The 17317-nt window shown below is 34.5% G+C and overlaps 1 pseudogene; it reads right to left on the bottom strand.

The window, feature by feature from the left end:
• Positions 1–3409: 3409 nt before the first annotated feature.
• LOC120197603 lies at positions 3410–16091 on the bottom strand (annotated as a pseudogene).
• Positions 16092–17317: the final 1226 nt, after the last annotated feature.

The following is a 17317-nucleotide window of genomic DNA, read 5'->3' on the forward strand; positions in this document are numbered from 1 at the left end:
ATTCTGAGTTTTAACTGATCTTATTTACTATTTTCTCTAGATGCTATCTCGCTTGTCCTCTCATCTAGAACATTATGTGAGGGTTTATTAATCTGTTACTACTGATAATCCGTATTTGATCTGGGTTGTAGCTATTTAAGGATATTTTAGTTTTTCTCTAACTTTAGAGAAGTCTACGTATTTTGTGACCTCACAATGACTACTGTGTTTACTACTTACTGGTTAAGGTACTGGCTAGCCCGATATCTGACTCAGGTTCATTTATATGTAGCGATACTATATTCGCTATTACTACGTTTTCCCTCCATTCACCCTCGAATTAAATCAACCTACTATAATGACTATATTATTTCATAATCTGATTATTCGATCATACCGCTTGTCAGTACTTATTGAGAAACAATCCTTCATTCTTAGCTATTTGTTACGTATTCAACTGAAAGTACTTGGACGTGTTACGCTTGCTATGGTTACACTGGTTGTAACCCACTCCTACGAGTGTTACTAGGCCCCTTTGGCCATTTATGTCCCTCACAAACTCTGTATTTTCCTTACGGACCATCCCTAACTCTTACTGACCTTAAACAAGTCGAATATGAACATACAAAGTGGGTAGTATCGATACTCTAGCTATAGTATCAATACCCCTATGAGTATCGGTACCAAAAATGCATTCTATTGCAAATATGAGGCCTTAGTATTGATACTGTTATCCAGAGTGCCGATACTGAAGGGGCAATATCAATACTCACCTTGGCAGTATCGATACTCCCTTATGAAATCTCTAATTTTAGCCTCAATTCAACCAATATCGATATTGCTCATCACAATATTAATACACAAACCTTGGCAGTACCTAAATGGCTTATTTTAGCTTTTAATCTTGTTTTGAAGTTTTAGTAAGTTGTTTAGGGTCTTAAGGTGGCTTAAAAACACATTATTAACACCTAAAACATAGTTTGATCATGAAATCAAAGGTAAGCCCTAAACATGCCCAAATACCAAATCCTAGCAATTTCTTGAAATTTATGAAAACTTGATACTTCAAAGGATTATAAATACACTACCTTGGCGATTGAATCCCGAAATAGAGGTCCTTTAACTAGAAATCATCCTACACCGTGACTTGGATGATAAACCCTCAACTTTCTCTAGCAAACAAAGAACACATGGCTTGAATTGTTAAATCCATGTTGCTTGAGGGATTAAGAACAAAAATAAAACTTGAAAGAGGTAAGAAATGACTCAAAAGACTTACCCTTGGTTAAGGAGCTTGGAGAGAAAAATGGGAGAAATGAAAATGAAAAGAAAAAGATGAAATGAGTCAGAAAAGTTTTAATATTTTGAAAATAGGCTAATACTCTGTTGGTCCATCCGCATCTTCCTATTATGCAAAAATCCACTCTTTGTGGTTAATTGGGCCCAAGTCCAACCTAATTAAGCCTAACAACTTGAATTATAAATTCTATACGGTCCACTTACCTCTTGGGTAAACTAGAAACAACTAACCCGAAATTTGGAGTATTATAGATAAAGTCAAAAGCCTTCCTCAAATCAATTTTCATTGCACATCTTTTGGACAAATACTTTCTCCCATGCCCTTTAACCAGCTCTTGGGACAACTATGTGTTATCAATGATGTCCTGGCCTTCAACTAAAGTCGTTTGATTCAGGGATATCAACCTAGGAAACAAACCAACGAGCAACTTAGTAATTGCCTTATTTACCACATGACAACACGCAATAGGCCTGAAGTCTTTCATCATACTAGAAATTGGGGATTTCGGGACAAGTATTAATGTCGTAGCATTGAACGCAAGCAACAAGTCAGAGGAGGAGAAAAAATACCTCACAACAGCTAAAAGATCTCGACCAATCATAGACCAGGAAGCCTTAGAAAAGGTGTAAAGCAGAAAAAAGCCTCTTTAATTTCTGCATCAGTTTAAACATCAAGTAAGAGATATAATTCTCAAGTCAGGACTGGATCGACCAAAAATTTGATCTAACTAGAACTATTGTCATCCCTACATATAGATATAGAGATTTGACCCCTTCAAACCTTCCAAATACATGTTTTGAAACATAGTATTTCAGGGTTTAACAATCCTGCTGGAAGTTTCACCTTGAAGTCCAACAAATAAAACTTGATAACATCAAAGAAAACTAGATACAAATGGCAATCCTGCTTCCTAATGAATTTACATCAGTTTTGGATTAAAAAATGATGAATTTGATTTGACTCAAAAAATGGCAGAATCATATAAATAGTGGGAAGATGAGATTGAATTCTTTACAAAAAGATACATTGAAAATAGGTAAAACATTTCATCTTCCAATTTCTTAATTACTTCAATGCGAAAAACATTCATGGTTTCGTCCTCAAGAGCCTCGATGGATCGACGAACCGAGCCAAGAAAAAACGAGAAAGATTATCGGGTTCTGTCGCCTGGATCAAAATTCTGGGAATATGCATTTGGATCATAAGAAGCTTAGAGTGCAGCACCAGAAGAAGTGAATATTCCCTTCTTTTCTCTTATGATATTCTTCCAAAATAACCAATCGGACCAGTAACTATAAGGAAGAAAAGTTTCCAATTTATCTTATTTAAACCTTAGGATTGATGTGCGTGAATAGAAGAAAAGTATCCCCCATTGCTTATATAAACGAGTTGTTTTTTGTTTAAATATACTATTCATAGATTTGTGGCAAGTTTGCTTGTATCCTAAGTTGGGGTATTAATATGGTTGGGTATAGGCCCATCCTGGCTCGGTGGGCTCTTTCTAATTGTACAGTCACATTTTTTTTTATATTTTATTGAATCAATTTAAAAAAAAAATGCATGCTAGTACTCTCAAATTCCAAATCCTTTAGGAAAATATAAGCTAAAAAGCCCAATCATATTTTGCCTTGCAAAACAAATATCAAACATTCCTGTCATCCTCCTACCTTGATTGTTAGAAATATATAAGCGAAAAGTACATCAAATTAAATAATAATCTCTATTTTTTTATCCCACCTCTTTTAAAATAAAGAAAAATGATACCTGAAAATGAAATAGTATTAGTAATGTACAATATTGAAGATAGTCTAAGGTCTCCCCCACAAACCAAAATAGCACCAACCCTTTCTCTCTCTCATTCAACATGGCCAGGAAGCTGGCTTATCCTGAGTCATCTTCACAATCAAGCTAAAGGGTTCACCGAGACAGCTCTCTCCATTTTCCCAACCTCCCTCCATTTCAACCCTTCACTCTCCTCATCAATCGAAGTAGAAGGCATCTTCTCGACGAGTTTCGGACGTGTTTGATATCAAAATCCACGGCTACCCAAATGCATTATGTATCCGTTTATCTCTTATCTTGAAAGAACTCCGATCATAGTGGTGAAGATTGGTGCAAAAGATGCATCGCCTATTCATTCCAACAACGTTGAATATCATGTGCAATCTTGATGGCATCCACTGACGTGCCTAGCAATCCACGTTTAATGAACCCCACGACGTATAGCCCACATTCACCTTTCCACCCATTAGGGAATGGCCTTCGAGGGTACCCATCTTTCTCCGAGAACATCTCTTTTTCCTGCCAAGGTGTTCCATTCCTCTTTCTTTTAGACCTCTTTCTTTTATATGTTGGATTAAAATCCATAATTATGGTCACATATTTATAATGTATATTGATATCATAAAATATGACATAAATTAAGTAACCAATTATGTTATAAAATCATAAGGTATTAGAAGTGTTATGGAAATAAAAGTGTGGACACTACTTAAGTTGCATTGATAATTCGATGAGGGGCAAAGTTATAAGTAAAGACAATAACTGATTCTTAAATCAACTATATAAAAGGGTTATATTCCCCAAGAAATAGACAATTCTTGTATTTATTCTTATCCTCGTCAGAGAGTTTTTACTCAAGGGAACTCTATCTTCTTGGAAGATCACAACTAAAGAAAGATTCAATGATTTCAACTTATCAATTAATTCATGTACGTTTCTGTAAATCTACTATTTTATTTTTGATGATTTGACATGATTAGACCGGGTTGTTTTTTCATATTTGTTGTGATTTCAATTCTAACATTATACCTTTAAGAATCGTAGACAAATAAAAAAGAAAGGGTTTGTACACCTTTAGCCAAGAGGATAAATTACTTTTATAACCAGTTGCTAATATGATTGCATCAAAATTCTCAGTTTTGCCATTGGCAAACTCCACAGCATGTCGTTTTAGCTTCTTTATGGACATACCTGCATCAACAATAGTTCTAAATTAACAATTGTGCATATATATCCGTAAGTATAGTGTAGAACTTTTTTATTTTTACACAGATTTAAAACTGTTAGATTGGTAAAAATAAATAACTGAGATTAATTCATCATTTTTTCATCAATAAAAATGTTCTCATTTCCTATTGATAATTATAATATTGTATTCTCGAGTTACTTACGTTATTTTATCTTGAAAGGTGTGAAGAGTTATTCAGAATTCTCATATCAAGGGGAATTAAATCACACTCATATTAGAGCTTAATTGTATTTTTTTTGTGTGGCATACCACTTTGTACTAAAACTGAGTATTGATACCCTCAAAACGCAAAATTAAAATTTGTTGAAAGTCTTTCAAAAAAAAAAATTGTTGAAAGAGTTTTCGATTGATTGTTTGACATAATATTTCTAATATTTTTTCTCAAACCAATCGAAGATTTTCTATTATCAAACCCTTGATATTTAGTCGCCGAAGGGAAAAAAAGGTGATGTGATATGAGTGATAAAAGTGTTAAGTACCTTAATGGCTTCACTTTTGATTTTGGCAAGCTTCCCAACATCCTAAACTGGCGTTTTCCCCGACAGATTTTTGAGTTCAAGGGACTCGATTTCGGTTGGGCCAATCCGACTATAGCAGTGTCGTCAAGCATCAACCGAGATACTAAGCAAGAAGAGATCGACCAGCCGCAACGACAGCCATTTGAGCAGTCACATAGACAACCTGCAAGTCGATATCCCTAGCATCTCTTGCGGGAGGACATGAACCTTAGTTCCATAAACCTAAAAAGTAAACTAAACGAGTAAAAAGAAAAATGACATGAAAACTTGGAGTTGATTGATGGGAAGAATGAAGCCACCTGACTTTGTTGTTGTGTGGGTTCTATCAATGATGGATTGAAAAGATTAACATAAATGGTTGATATTTTTGAAATTTTTAAGTTTTAATATAATTTAGATTCATTTTATATTTTTATTTTTAAAATTTTATATCTTCATCTCCTCTAAAATTATTTAAATTTATTGCAATATAATTTTTTTTATATTTATTCCAAATTTAATTGTACATAATCACGACAACATGCACGACATAAAATCATATATTGTTTATACAAATTTTACTATATTGTTCTTTCTCTGTCTACCTAATAATTTTGTTTCTATGGGGTATTTTTATCATTACCAAAATTTTGTTTATACTAAACATTTTCCTCACACTTATTTGGGTCACTCGAATTTTAAAATTTTCAATTTTCCCATTAAAGTCTCAATTTACTCCCACTTTGATCATTATATTATTAAATACTTAACAACCTTATGATTAAACATTTTTCTTTTAATAATTATAAAATGATTCTAAAAGTTTATTTTTTAAAAAATATTCTACTCTCGAACTTCATTTAATTTTTTGATGATGAAACATCTTCTTTTAAATCATAATAATAAAAAAGATGAAGGAAAATAAATTTTATATTTTAATATAGATCAGAGTAATTTAAAATTTCAGAAATTTTGAGTATAATTTCATAATCTTAAGGGTCAGTTTTAGGATATTTTTTAATATTCCAATCAAAAGAAAAAGGAAGGGATTTCTTACTGTATTTCTGACCACAAGTGAAGGCTTTGCATTATGATTGCAATGATCCAAGCACACCTCCATGCATGAGTTCCCACAACCCACCACTAATACCCTTTTCCCTCTAAACTCTTCACTCTTGTACGAACCCGTATGCCTTATTTCCCTATCGAATTCCACCATCCCTTTCACCTGCGGCATCACTGTCTCCGCATTCTCCCTCGTTGCCACCACCAACCACCGACACACGTATTTCATCTCCTCCTCTTTAACCCCGACGCTTCTCACCCTCTATAACCCCATCGTCCCGTCGTACTCCACCCGCGAAACTGTCTCATCGAACCTCGGCTGAATGTCGAACATCCTAGCGTAGGCTTCCAAGTAGTCCACGAATTATTGCTTACTGGGATACATCAGGAAATCGACATGGAACCCCATTAATAGAAGCTCGCAGAATTGTTTCGGAAAGTGAAGACGAAGGCGATCGTACATCTTGAGCTACCAAAGAGATGCTATGCAGTTGGATCTCTCTAGGATCACACTCGGGACTCCTTTCTCTTTCAGGCAAGCCGCCGTCTCTAGACCTGAAGGCCCCACGCCGATGATAACCGGCCCCAGAACTTATAAACGACGAGACGATGATGATGAATTCACTTTTCCATGAATATGGGATCATGAGCTTATTTTCCTTCAATTTCTCTCAGCCAGAATTTCATGAAGCTTCAGATAGAACACAGAGGAAGAGAAACCGATAGAATGGAAGTGTAAGAGAAAATAAGAGGAAGATGGTGATATGCCAGTAACACTTTCTATATATAGATTTATATATATTCCTTTTGTTGAATAATCGGGTAAAGTCAAAAAGAACACAAGAATTTTAACGAAGTTCAGCAATGTGCTTACGTCCTCGGTGCCTTAGGCGGCGCTATTTTTTCATTCAATATCTCATAGGTTTAGGTTACATCTCTTTTTAAAATAAATAAACCATTGTACATATTTACAAAAAAAACTTGTACCGTATCGCGGAAGCGCAACCCCCACACCCCCAACCCACATAATCGTAACTCCTACTATGATACTTACAAAACCGGTATATTTATGAGCCATACCTAACAAATCACCACCTTGGCGAATATCCTACCCCTTAGGAAACATTCAATGTGGGTTGGGTTACCTTACTTCTTTAACAACTCGAAACATTCAACAAGTCGAAGCAATGCATGAACTTGTCTGTCGCAACTGGCTTGGTGAACATATCAGCGACATTCTCATCAATATGTACCTTCTGAAACAAAATCTCTCCAGATGCAACCAACTCTCTGATCTTGTGAAACCTTACATCAATATGCTTAGTTCTAGCATGATATACCTGATTCTTTAGCCAAGTGAATAGTACTTTGATTGTCACAAAGCAACTGAACTCCACCTTGCTGAACACCCAACTCCTTCACTAAACCAATAAGCCATAAAGCTTCTTTTGCAGCTTCAGCCGCTACCATGTATTCAGCTTCAGCCGCTGCCATGTATTCAGCTTCAGTTGTAGATAATGCCACAACAGATTGAACAATAGACTTCCACCAAATCGACCCTCCACCAAGAGTAAAGACATACCCTATCGTAGATCTTCTATTATCCAAGTCACCCGCATAGTCTGTATCCACATATCCTACAACCAAAGGATTATCCCGCTGACTACCAAAAATAATTCCATGTCCCACAGTACCCTTTAAGTACCTAAAGATCTACCTGACTACTTCCCAATGTTGCTTACCAGGTTTAGACATGTACTTACAAACTTGAATAACAACATAAGCTAAATCAGGATGGTACATACCATTGCATACATCAAGCAACCAACAACATTAGAATATGAAACCTTTGCCATATCTTCAACTTCCTTATCTGTCTTAGGGCACTGTTTTGATGAAATCTTAAAGTGGTTCGCCAATGGAGTGCTCATTGGTTTTGCGCTGCTCATCGCAAACCTTTTTAGCATTCTCTCAACATAACCCAGTTGAAATAGCCATAGTTTTCTTGAGTCTCTGTCCCTACAAATTTCCATTCTAAGATTTTTCTTTGTAGTACCTAAATCTTTCATATCAAATTCCTGACTCAATCAAGTTTTCAAACCGATAACATCATCCATGTTCTTTGCAGCAATTAACATATCATCAACATATAAAATAATAGAAAAATAAAAGAACCATCATCAAGGCTCTTAACATAGGCACAACAATCATACTCATATCGCTTGTAGCTAATCTTGATCATATAGGAGTCAAACCATTTGTACCATTGTCTCGGAGACTGTTTTAACTCGTACAAAGATTTCTTCAATCTACAAACTAAATGCTCATTTCCAGGTTGAGTGAAACCTTCAGGCTGTTGCATGTAGATCTACTCCTCTAAATTACCATGCAAAAAGCAGTTTTAACATCCATCTGCTCTAAATACAAATCCCAACTAGCCACCAATGCAAGTACTGCTCGGATTGAAGTGTGCCTGACAACAGGAGAAAATATTTCATCATAATCAACTCATTTCTGTTGTGAAAAACCCTTTGCTACCAGACGAGCCTTGAACGTCTCCCCATCTTTTTCTGTTACTGTTGGTTTCTTCTTATACATCCATTTGCAATCAATCGACTTCTTACTCTCAGGAAGATGAACTAACTCCCATTTACGATTGTAATGCAAAGCCTCCATTTCCTCAACCATGGCATCCATCCACTTGTCATTTTCCTGACTAGTAACAACATCATGAAAAGTAACTGGATCATCACTGCTAACAGTAAGTGCAAAAGAGACCAAGTCCTCAAAGCCCAATCTGTTTAGAGGTTTTATATTCGTCTGTCTCACCCTGTCTCTAGCGAGACTATAATCCTGCAAATCAACCGTAGCGGAACCACTAGAAGTCGGTTTTATATTCTCAACTGGAAACTGCTCGAAATCCACCACTTTCATGTCTTTCTTCTGCTGCAACATGGACTGTTTATAAAAAATAACATCTCTACTTATCATAATTTTCTTCGCAACTGGATCCCAAAACTTGAATCCTTTGACACCTTCCTTGTAACCCAGAAAAATGCACTACTTTGATTTTGCATCAAGTTTGAATCTCTCATCAGCAGGTACATGCACATAAGCAGGACAACCAAAAATTCGTAAGTGATCAAAAGTAACATCATGATCAGTCCATACCTCTTCTGCAACTTTCCCAGCCAATCATGCCCTTGGTGATCTATTGATAAGATAACACGCCATGTTAAAAGCCTCAACCCAGAAGTGTTTGGGAAGCCCCACATTCAACCGCAAACATCTGGCTCTTTCATTCAATGACATGTTCATCCGTTCTGTAACACCATTATGTTGTGGTGTCTTGCGCACTGTAAAATGCCTCTTAATCCCATGCTCCTTAAAGAAGTTTAGAAACTGTGATATGTGTACTCTGTACCATTGTCATATCGTAAACACTTTATTTTTTCGTCCTGTTTGGTTTTCTACCTCAGCTTTCCACAGCTTGAACTTCTCAAAAATGTCAGACTTCTGTTTCAAAAAATACATCCAAACTTTCCGTGAAAAATTGTCAATAAAAGTAACATAATACCAAGATCCACCCAAAGACGATGTCGTGGAAGGCCCCATACATCAAAATACACATAATCAAGAATCCCTTCAGTTGTGTGCTTCCCAGTCTTGAAACGAACTTTAGTCTGTTTACCAAGAACATAATACTTGCAAAAATCGAGCTTACAACTTTTAACACCATGCAACAGATTTCTTTTATGTAATTCAACATACCACATTCACTAAGATGAACAAGACGCATATGCCACAGTTTGGTAGTATCATCACAGGACTCAACAGAATGAACTCCACCTACAACGGTACTCCCTAACAATCTGTAAATATTCCTTGCAGTCATCTTTCCTTTCATCACAGTCAAAGCTCCTTTAAGAATATGAATGGTTTCCCAATCCTCATCAGCCTTAGGGATAAAACCATTCTTGTGCAAAGTGCCCAAAGAAATCAAATTATTCTTTAAATATGAGATATGTCGAACACCACACAACGTCCAAACAGAACCATCATACATCTTAATCCTAACATCACCAATACAAACAATATTGTAACATCGATCATCACCCAAATAAACAGAACCGGAATCAACCGAACTTAATGTTGAATACCATTCCCTATTTGGCATGATGTGATAAGAACATCCAATATGCTTGGATGAGTCGTTGAAATAAAGAGCATATCACCCTCACTACAATCATAATTGCCATTCTCGACCACATTTACAGACTTGGATGAGTCATCACGCTTCTCATCAATATGCTTTTTTAATTTCGGACAATCTCATTTTTTTAACTTCGAACAATCTCTCTTTATATGTCCCACCTCTTTGCACTTGTAACACTGAATTCTCTTCTTATCCCTAGATTTGTATCTAAAATTTCGCTTCCCATACCCTGCCTTCTCTGGCTTCCTTCCACAGTCTCAATTACCCTTGATATATAAGCTATCAACTTGAGAGCTTTCCCTTGCATTCTGCTTCCGCTGGTTGTGAGCCAACAAGGCTGCAATAATCTCCTCAATTTTGATAGTCTCTTTACCATATGTAAGAGTAATCACCATGTGTTCATAAGAGGGAGACAACGAACACAACAGAATCAACGCGTTGTCTTCATCCTCAATTTTCACATCAAGCCGAGCCAAATCAGAAATGATTTGATTGAAGACATTCACGTGTTGCACCAAATCATTATCATCATGCATCATCAGCCCATACAACTGCTGCATTAAATACAATTTAGTCGTTAAGGATTTGGACATAAACTAACTTTTCAACTTCTTCCAAATTTCATCTGGAGACGACAGATGCATGACGTGATACATGACATCGTCTGCCAAACATAATCGTATGGTTCCTTCTGCTCGCTGTTGTAATTGTTTCCAATCTTCATCCTCCATCGACGCCGACTTCGTAGGTCACAAAGCCTTCAGGATCCCTTGCTGCGCCAACAGATCCTTCACCCTTGTTTTCCATAATCTGAAGTTACCTTGACCATCGAATTTTGCAACTTTAAATTTGGGTTCTGACATGATACCAAATGTTGAATAATCGGGTAAAGAAAACAGAAAGAACCCAAGAATTTTAACGAGGTTCAACAATGTGCTTACGTCCTCGGTGCCTTAGGCGGCGCTAGTTTTTCATTCAATATCTCATAGGTTTAGGTTACATCTCCTTTTATAATAAATAAACCCTGGTACATATTTATACAAATAACCCTGTACCGCCCCCGTACCCCCAACCCACATAATCGTAACCCCCACTACGAGACTTACAAAACCGGTATATTTATGAGCCGTACTTAACACCTTTTGTTTCGTTGAAGAAAATTCATTTTGATATATGTGGGAACAAATTATATTCTAGTGGGGATAATTTTTCCTATCAATTATTTCAAAATAAAAAAAGGAATTTCATTTAAAATTTTATTCAGGAACTGTAAATTATGTTGAATATACTTACTTCAAACAAACACCACTTCATGGGGATGTCACTCCATCTATCATGGCTGGAACTTAGAGACCTCATTGGGTGAGTATATAACTAGTTGAAAAGAATCATTATAATTATGGATTTCACTTCATTTTATAAATAATTCCCAATCAATATCAATTATGTAATAATGAATGAAGTATTAAAACATTTACATAATTGGAAATTTAAAATTATAATTAATATAGAAAATTTAAGACACGAAAAATTATATGTAAAGAAGAAAAACTTTTACTATGCCAAAAAAGTACTAAAAGAGGATTCAACGTTAAACACAATTTAGAGTTTAATAAAATTATTTCAAAATCATAATCTTTAATATCTATTTATATGAATAAAATTTAATTACGAAAATAATTTACTTGAAAAAGAAATCTATTCAAATTAAATTTCATACTCATAATCAACATATGATAGGAAAAGTTAAGTTTTTTTTTAATAAATTTTCATTTATATCTAAAGGAACAACAATCTGCAACAAAGAACAAGAAACAAAATAACACTCATACCCCTCCTATGCAATTCTCTAATATATACAAAGGTGAACATTGACACCATCCCCCATATATATATAACTACCACCACAGCAAAATAGAGGTTTAATGGTGTTTTTTAGTCATATAGCGATATTTTTAAGCACCGCTAAAAACACTTGCGGCGATAAGAAAAACGCCACAATAAGCGCCGAGCAAACCAACACCGCTAAAGTTCACGACGTTTCAGAACAAAAAATGCCGCAAGAGGTGAAGAGCTATAGTGGCTTTTTTGGAACAAACGCCGCAAAAGGTCAAGATATATAGAGGCATTTTTTGGATACAAACGCCGTAAAAGGTCGATATATAGTGACATTTTTTGGATGCAAACGCCGCAAAAAGGTCAGGTATATAGCGACGTTTTTTGGATACAAACACTGTAAATTATCTAAATTTTTTGTGGCATTTTTACGTGAAACACTAGTATTGTCTGTGTTATTTATCAGCATTTTTATACAAACGCCACTAAATAATACATAATTTACAACTAGTAATTTTCATTATTCGGTTCCCCAAATTACATTTTCAACCCGTTCCATTATCCAACAAACATGACATCTATAATAACAAACTCTATTTCCATAACAACCAACTTCAAATCCATTATAGTAAATAAAAGTTTACATTAACGTAATAGGTAATGTAGTTAAACATTGTTTAGTAACATTAACAAAACATATAATATAAATAAGACCTAAGATGGTGGACTCTGAGGTTGAGTTTTACGTATCATCTGCATCATAGCTTCTAGTCAATTTTCAAATTCTTGACATTTCATCTGATATGCTAATTTCTCTATCTGCTTCCCTCGCTCCATTTTCAGCTTTCATGTTTGTCATTTTTTGATCCATTTAAGCCAAATGTTGTCTTAAACGACTAACTTCTAATTGGAAAGACTGAGATTGTGATGACATGTACTGAGATGAACTGGATCCAAAATATTTGGTGGGAGGAAAGAATGATCCTTGACAGCAAACCCGACTATATCTTTCAGGACCTAAAACGTCATTAATAACTTTATTTTCGATGTCATATGCATTAATAAGACCATGACTTGAAGCCGTAGCTTCATAGTCAGCCTTTTTATCCCTCAATTTTTCCTAATAATAAAGTAAATAATTATTTCAAATAAGAATGTCATACTACAGATATAAATAAAACATAATTCAAATCCTCTATCCAATAAATGTACCATAATTTCTACAGCTTCAGCAGTCATAGGAGTGCCATCCTTTTTTGTATGTGTCATGTCGAAGAGTTTGATTAGTCCAACTTTAGAACCAAATGTATTTTCCTACAATGTACCATAATATAATTAATTTGAGTTAGTATGTACATGGAATACAAATAACTATATTAATAATCTATAATACCTCGTCATTAGCTATACAAGCAAAACTTTTCGATCCAGCTGTGTGAGTAAACTTTTGTTGTTGTCTGCTAGCAATACCAACATGCTATCGTTCCTACAATTTCAAACAACCACTTATAAAGTCAATATTATAATTCGTTAAAATTATTTTTAAAAAATATATTATACATGTCCTTTTTGTGAACTCCAAAATCTGACTGTATCTTCCTATTGATACCTGAGCATTCCAGGTGGGACAATTTGTAGCTTCTCTTCAAGGCTGAGATCATTCTTGAAATATTTCTTTTTTAATGAACTCTTGTAGTCTCTCTATCTCTTCCCTAATGCTTGCTTTAAATAATCCTCAGAGACCTCTAAAGAAAATTTCTCATACACATCAAATAAGTGTTCAAAGTAAGTATAAATTAATATTGAATTGTTATAGATTATATATTATAATGACATTATTACCTTAACAAAATCCAAAGCCTGATTTTTGTTACTATTAGGCATTTCACATCATGATTCATAATTGATCAGTAAAAGATTAGCATTATGTGCAACTATGCCTAAGTAACCGGATAGAAGACGTGCTTCTGGGCCAATAGGTTGACCGACATCGTTTCTTGAAACTTTGACACGGTGCCCAGGAGGAAGTTGGTATAATTCCTTCAACGTTGTACGTCCTCTAGTCTTGCGTGTTCCATCATTTTCAACCATATAAAAAAATATTAAATGTAAGTTTTCAAGATGAACAAACAATTAAATAAAGTGTCGAACATTACCTTGAATTTCTACAGCTTCTTCAACAGTAATAGGACCTTCTGAAGAGTTAACAACATTCAAATCTTCATTATTTGTTTGTTCATACTCTTCAGAAGCTCGAACAATCCGCAATTCACTCATTTTTCTCCTCAGCATGATATCTGTAATAAACAAAGAACATTTTTAGTAAGAAAACGATTTAATTAATGAATATATTGAAGAACAACATATCAAAAGTTATAACATTATAAATAAATAAATTAAGATATAAAATCTTACGACATTTTTATGTTATATCAGTTGTCATAAATATCTTCATCAACGTCCTCCCGAACCCATTGAAATTGTGTTGTGTTAGTGATAGTTTCATCTAAGTTTTGTTCTACAAAAGGTACAGATTTTGATCTTGTTTCAATGTCATTTCTTCTTCTATCCCCGATGTCTATCAAGTCTTTGGGGTATTACGGAGCATAACATACCAACCGTCATCCATTGGATCATGACAGTAAAAAAACTTGTTTCACTTGAGAAGAAACTACATATGGTTCATCCATCAATCATTGACCCATGTGAATTAATCGAGAGAAATTCATCATTGTAAAACCGAATTTATCTCTTTTTATGCCTCGAGTATTGTTTACATCAACCCAGTCACACCGAAACATCACAATCTTTCGTTTTCCATAATAATCTAACTCAATAATGTCCATAAGAATTCCATAATAATCAACATCTCCCTCCAAAGGATGATTGTCCCTGACACTAGCATAACTTGTAGTTGAAGAAGTAACTACGACTCTTCAATTTTGTGTTCTCCTTAATCTTTCACGAGATTTCATGTGGAACCTAAACCCATTAATGAAGAAGGCATTATATCTTTTAACTATTCTATTTGGACCTTGAGAAAGCCATTTAACATCTTCAATAACTTATCTCCTGCTCCAAACCTATTACACATGAATGGTGAATTAATTTGCATTGATGTCGATATAAAAAAGCAAGACATATATTATTTATAACTATGTGGAATTATTTAGTTGCTTACCGTCTGGCCTAACTATTCATGAAAAGTTTATGTGAATAACTTATGTAACTCTCGCTGATGTAATCTTCGGGGAGCGTGCACGAGATCTCAAGACTTCTTTAAACTCACTATAAAGTATATTATTTCGTTAAAGAATGTGAAATATAAAAGATTAAGAAATTTCATTAGTATTGAGTCCGAAAAACTTACGTGCGAAAGGGATCTATTGAATCGTGATGGAAAAAAACATATCAGTGTGCTTGTACCCAACACATATCATCTAAGTGTGCAATTTTAACTTTCCCTAGTGGTTCACCATAACTTCCAAACAAATAATGTTGAGGTAAGTCATTAGTACTGAACACATCATTTCTATTTGGTCTATTCCATCTTGTTTCAACATCTTCCAAATATCTCGAGCAAAATGTCATACATTTCTCTGCCAAATACCCTTCAGCAATTGATCATTCCAGATAACTCTTATTACAATAGTAAGCCTTCAACTTGCACAAGAACCTATACACAAAACAACATAATATGTAAATACGTTTTATTAAAAGGTACAATCACTAGTCATTTGAATATTTACCAGTTTCTTTATTGATCGTGCTTGAGCTTCATCCTCACTCACATTTTCTGCGTCCCTACTCATCCATCGAGATTTTCCGCATACATGACAAGACTCCTGATTTTTTGGATCACCCCAATACAACATACAATCATTCGGACAACTATGAATTTTCTCATAACCAAGACTCAAATATTTTATAAATTTCTTCATATCTTTGCATGATTGAGGGATTTTTGCAAAATAAAACATTTCTCCTAGAAACTCTAATAATTGCGTAAAATAGTTACCAGTCCACCCTCCCAAGCATTTTAAGTGGAAAAGACAAATGCAGAAAGATAACTTAGAATATTTTGATCCCTCAAAAAGTTGTTCATTAATTTCATTCAGCAACTTGTAAAACTTTACCGCTCTCCATTTGGCTCTTCAGCACATCCATTTCTTTCTATCTCAGTGAAATCATTAACATCATTGTGACAATAATTTTCTGTAATAGATTGATGATGATTGTGCATATTAAATACATCTCGTAACATCCCTTACATGTCATCTTCTCTAACAGTTCGATGATGTGAAGTAGTAGGATAAGTCGAATAACTCATGGAAGAAGATCTATCAGATATAAACTCTCCATGAAATATCCATTTTCTATACCCCGAACAAATCCAAAAACAACTAAATACTCGTACGCAACTTCACGAATGAGCCAATTAATGTTGGCACACTTCTTACAAGGGCAAAGAATCATATTCTCTTGTCTTGCATTCACAAAAGCTAGATTTAGAAACTTTTCAACTCCATTTCGATATTCTTCTCTTACCCTTGAGAAATCCATCCAACTCTTATCTATTTCGTATTTCTGGAATATCAATTTCAAATGTTAATTGCAAATATTATAGGGAAAGTTAGAACCTAAACATATTCTTTTTCAGACCCATTTTGCCAAAATAATGAATTCAAGTAATAAACAACATTAACCAGGTGAGAAAGGAGAAGCTAAGTGATAGAATAACTAAACCCCCATTTCCCAATGCAATTATATGTAATTAATTAATTGGCAATTTTTATAGTTAAAGGTCCATGGAGAAAGTTCTGCATTTGTCGAAGATGAAGAACAGTTAGCAACTTTATTGGATCAATCAACTCAAAAAGGCAAAGCATGCATAATTCAAAACACATTTAAGTGGATGCACGTAATGATCAAAAGCATAATTTAGAATTGCATAATTAATCTAAACAGAGAAAAAAAGAATAAAAGAAAAAGTGTTTATAAGCATCAATCATCATCATCATTACTGTTATTATTATAACTTTATTTAAAGAAACAACTACTTGGTAAGAAATGACAATATGAGCATGGATAACTTGCGAAATAAATATTATATGTGGTTTATCTCAACAGAATTGGAGCTTCTGGTAGAGGTGTTTCCTTATTTATGCAATTTTAAGTTTATACTATTTATGTCATCCCTGTTATTGACATAAATATCTTTATGTTCCTATTTTGGTATATTCAGATTATTCTGCTTGAAGTTTCTCATTGCACTGGTTTTCGCCTGCACTGGTTTTCGCCTACACTGGCTTAATAAATATGCAAAGACATAGGTCACTAATTTGACCTAGGCCAATCCTTGTAATTTTTGTGATTGAAATGGATTCGATGTT

Source organism: Hibiscus syriacus, unplaced genomic scaffold (genome assembly GCF_006381635.1).
Source record: "Hibiscus syriacus cultivar Baekdansim isolate YM2019G1 unplaced genomic scaffold, ASM638163v2 tig00117048_pilon, whole genome shotgun sequence".
Classification (NCBI taxonomy): Eukaryota; Viridiplantae; Streptophyta; class Magnoliopsida; order Malvales; family Malvaceae; genus Hibiscus; species Hibiscus syriacus.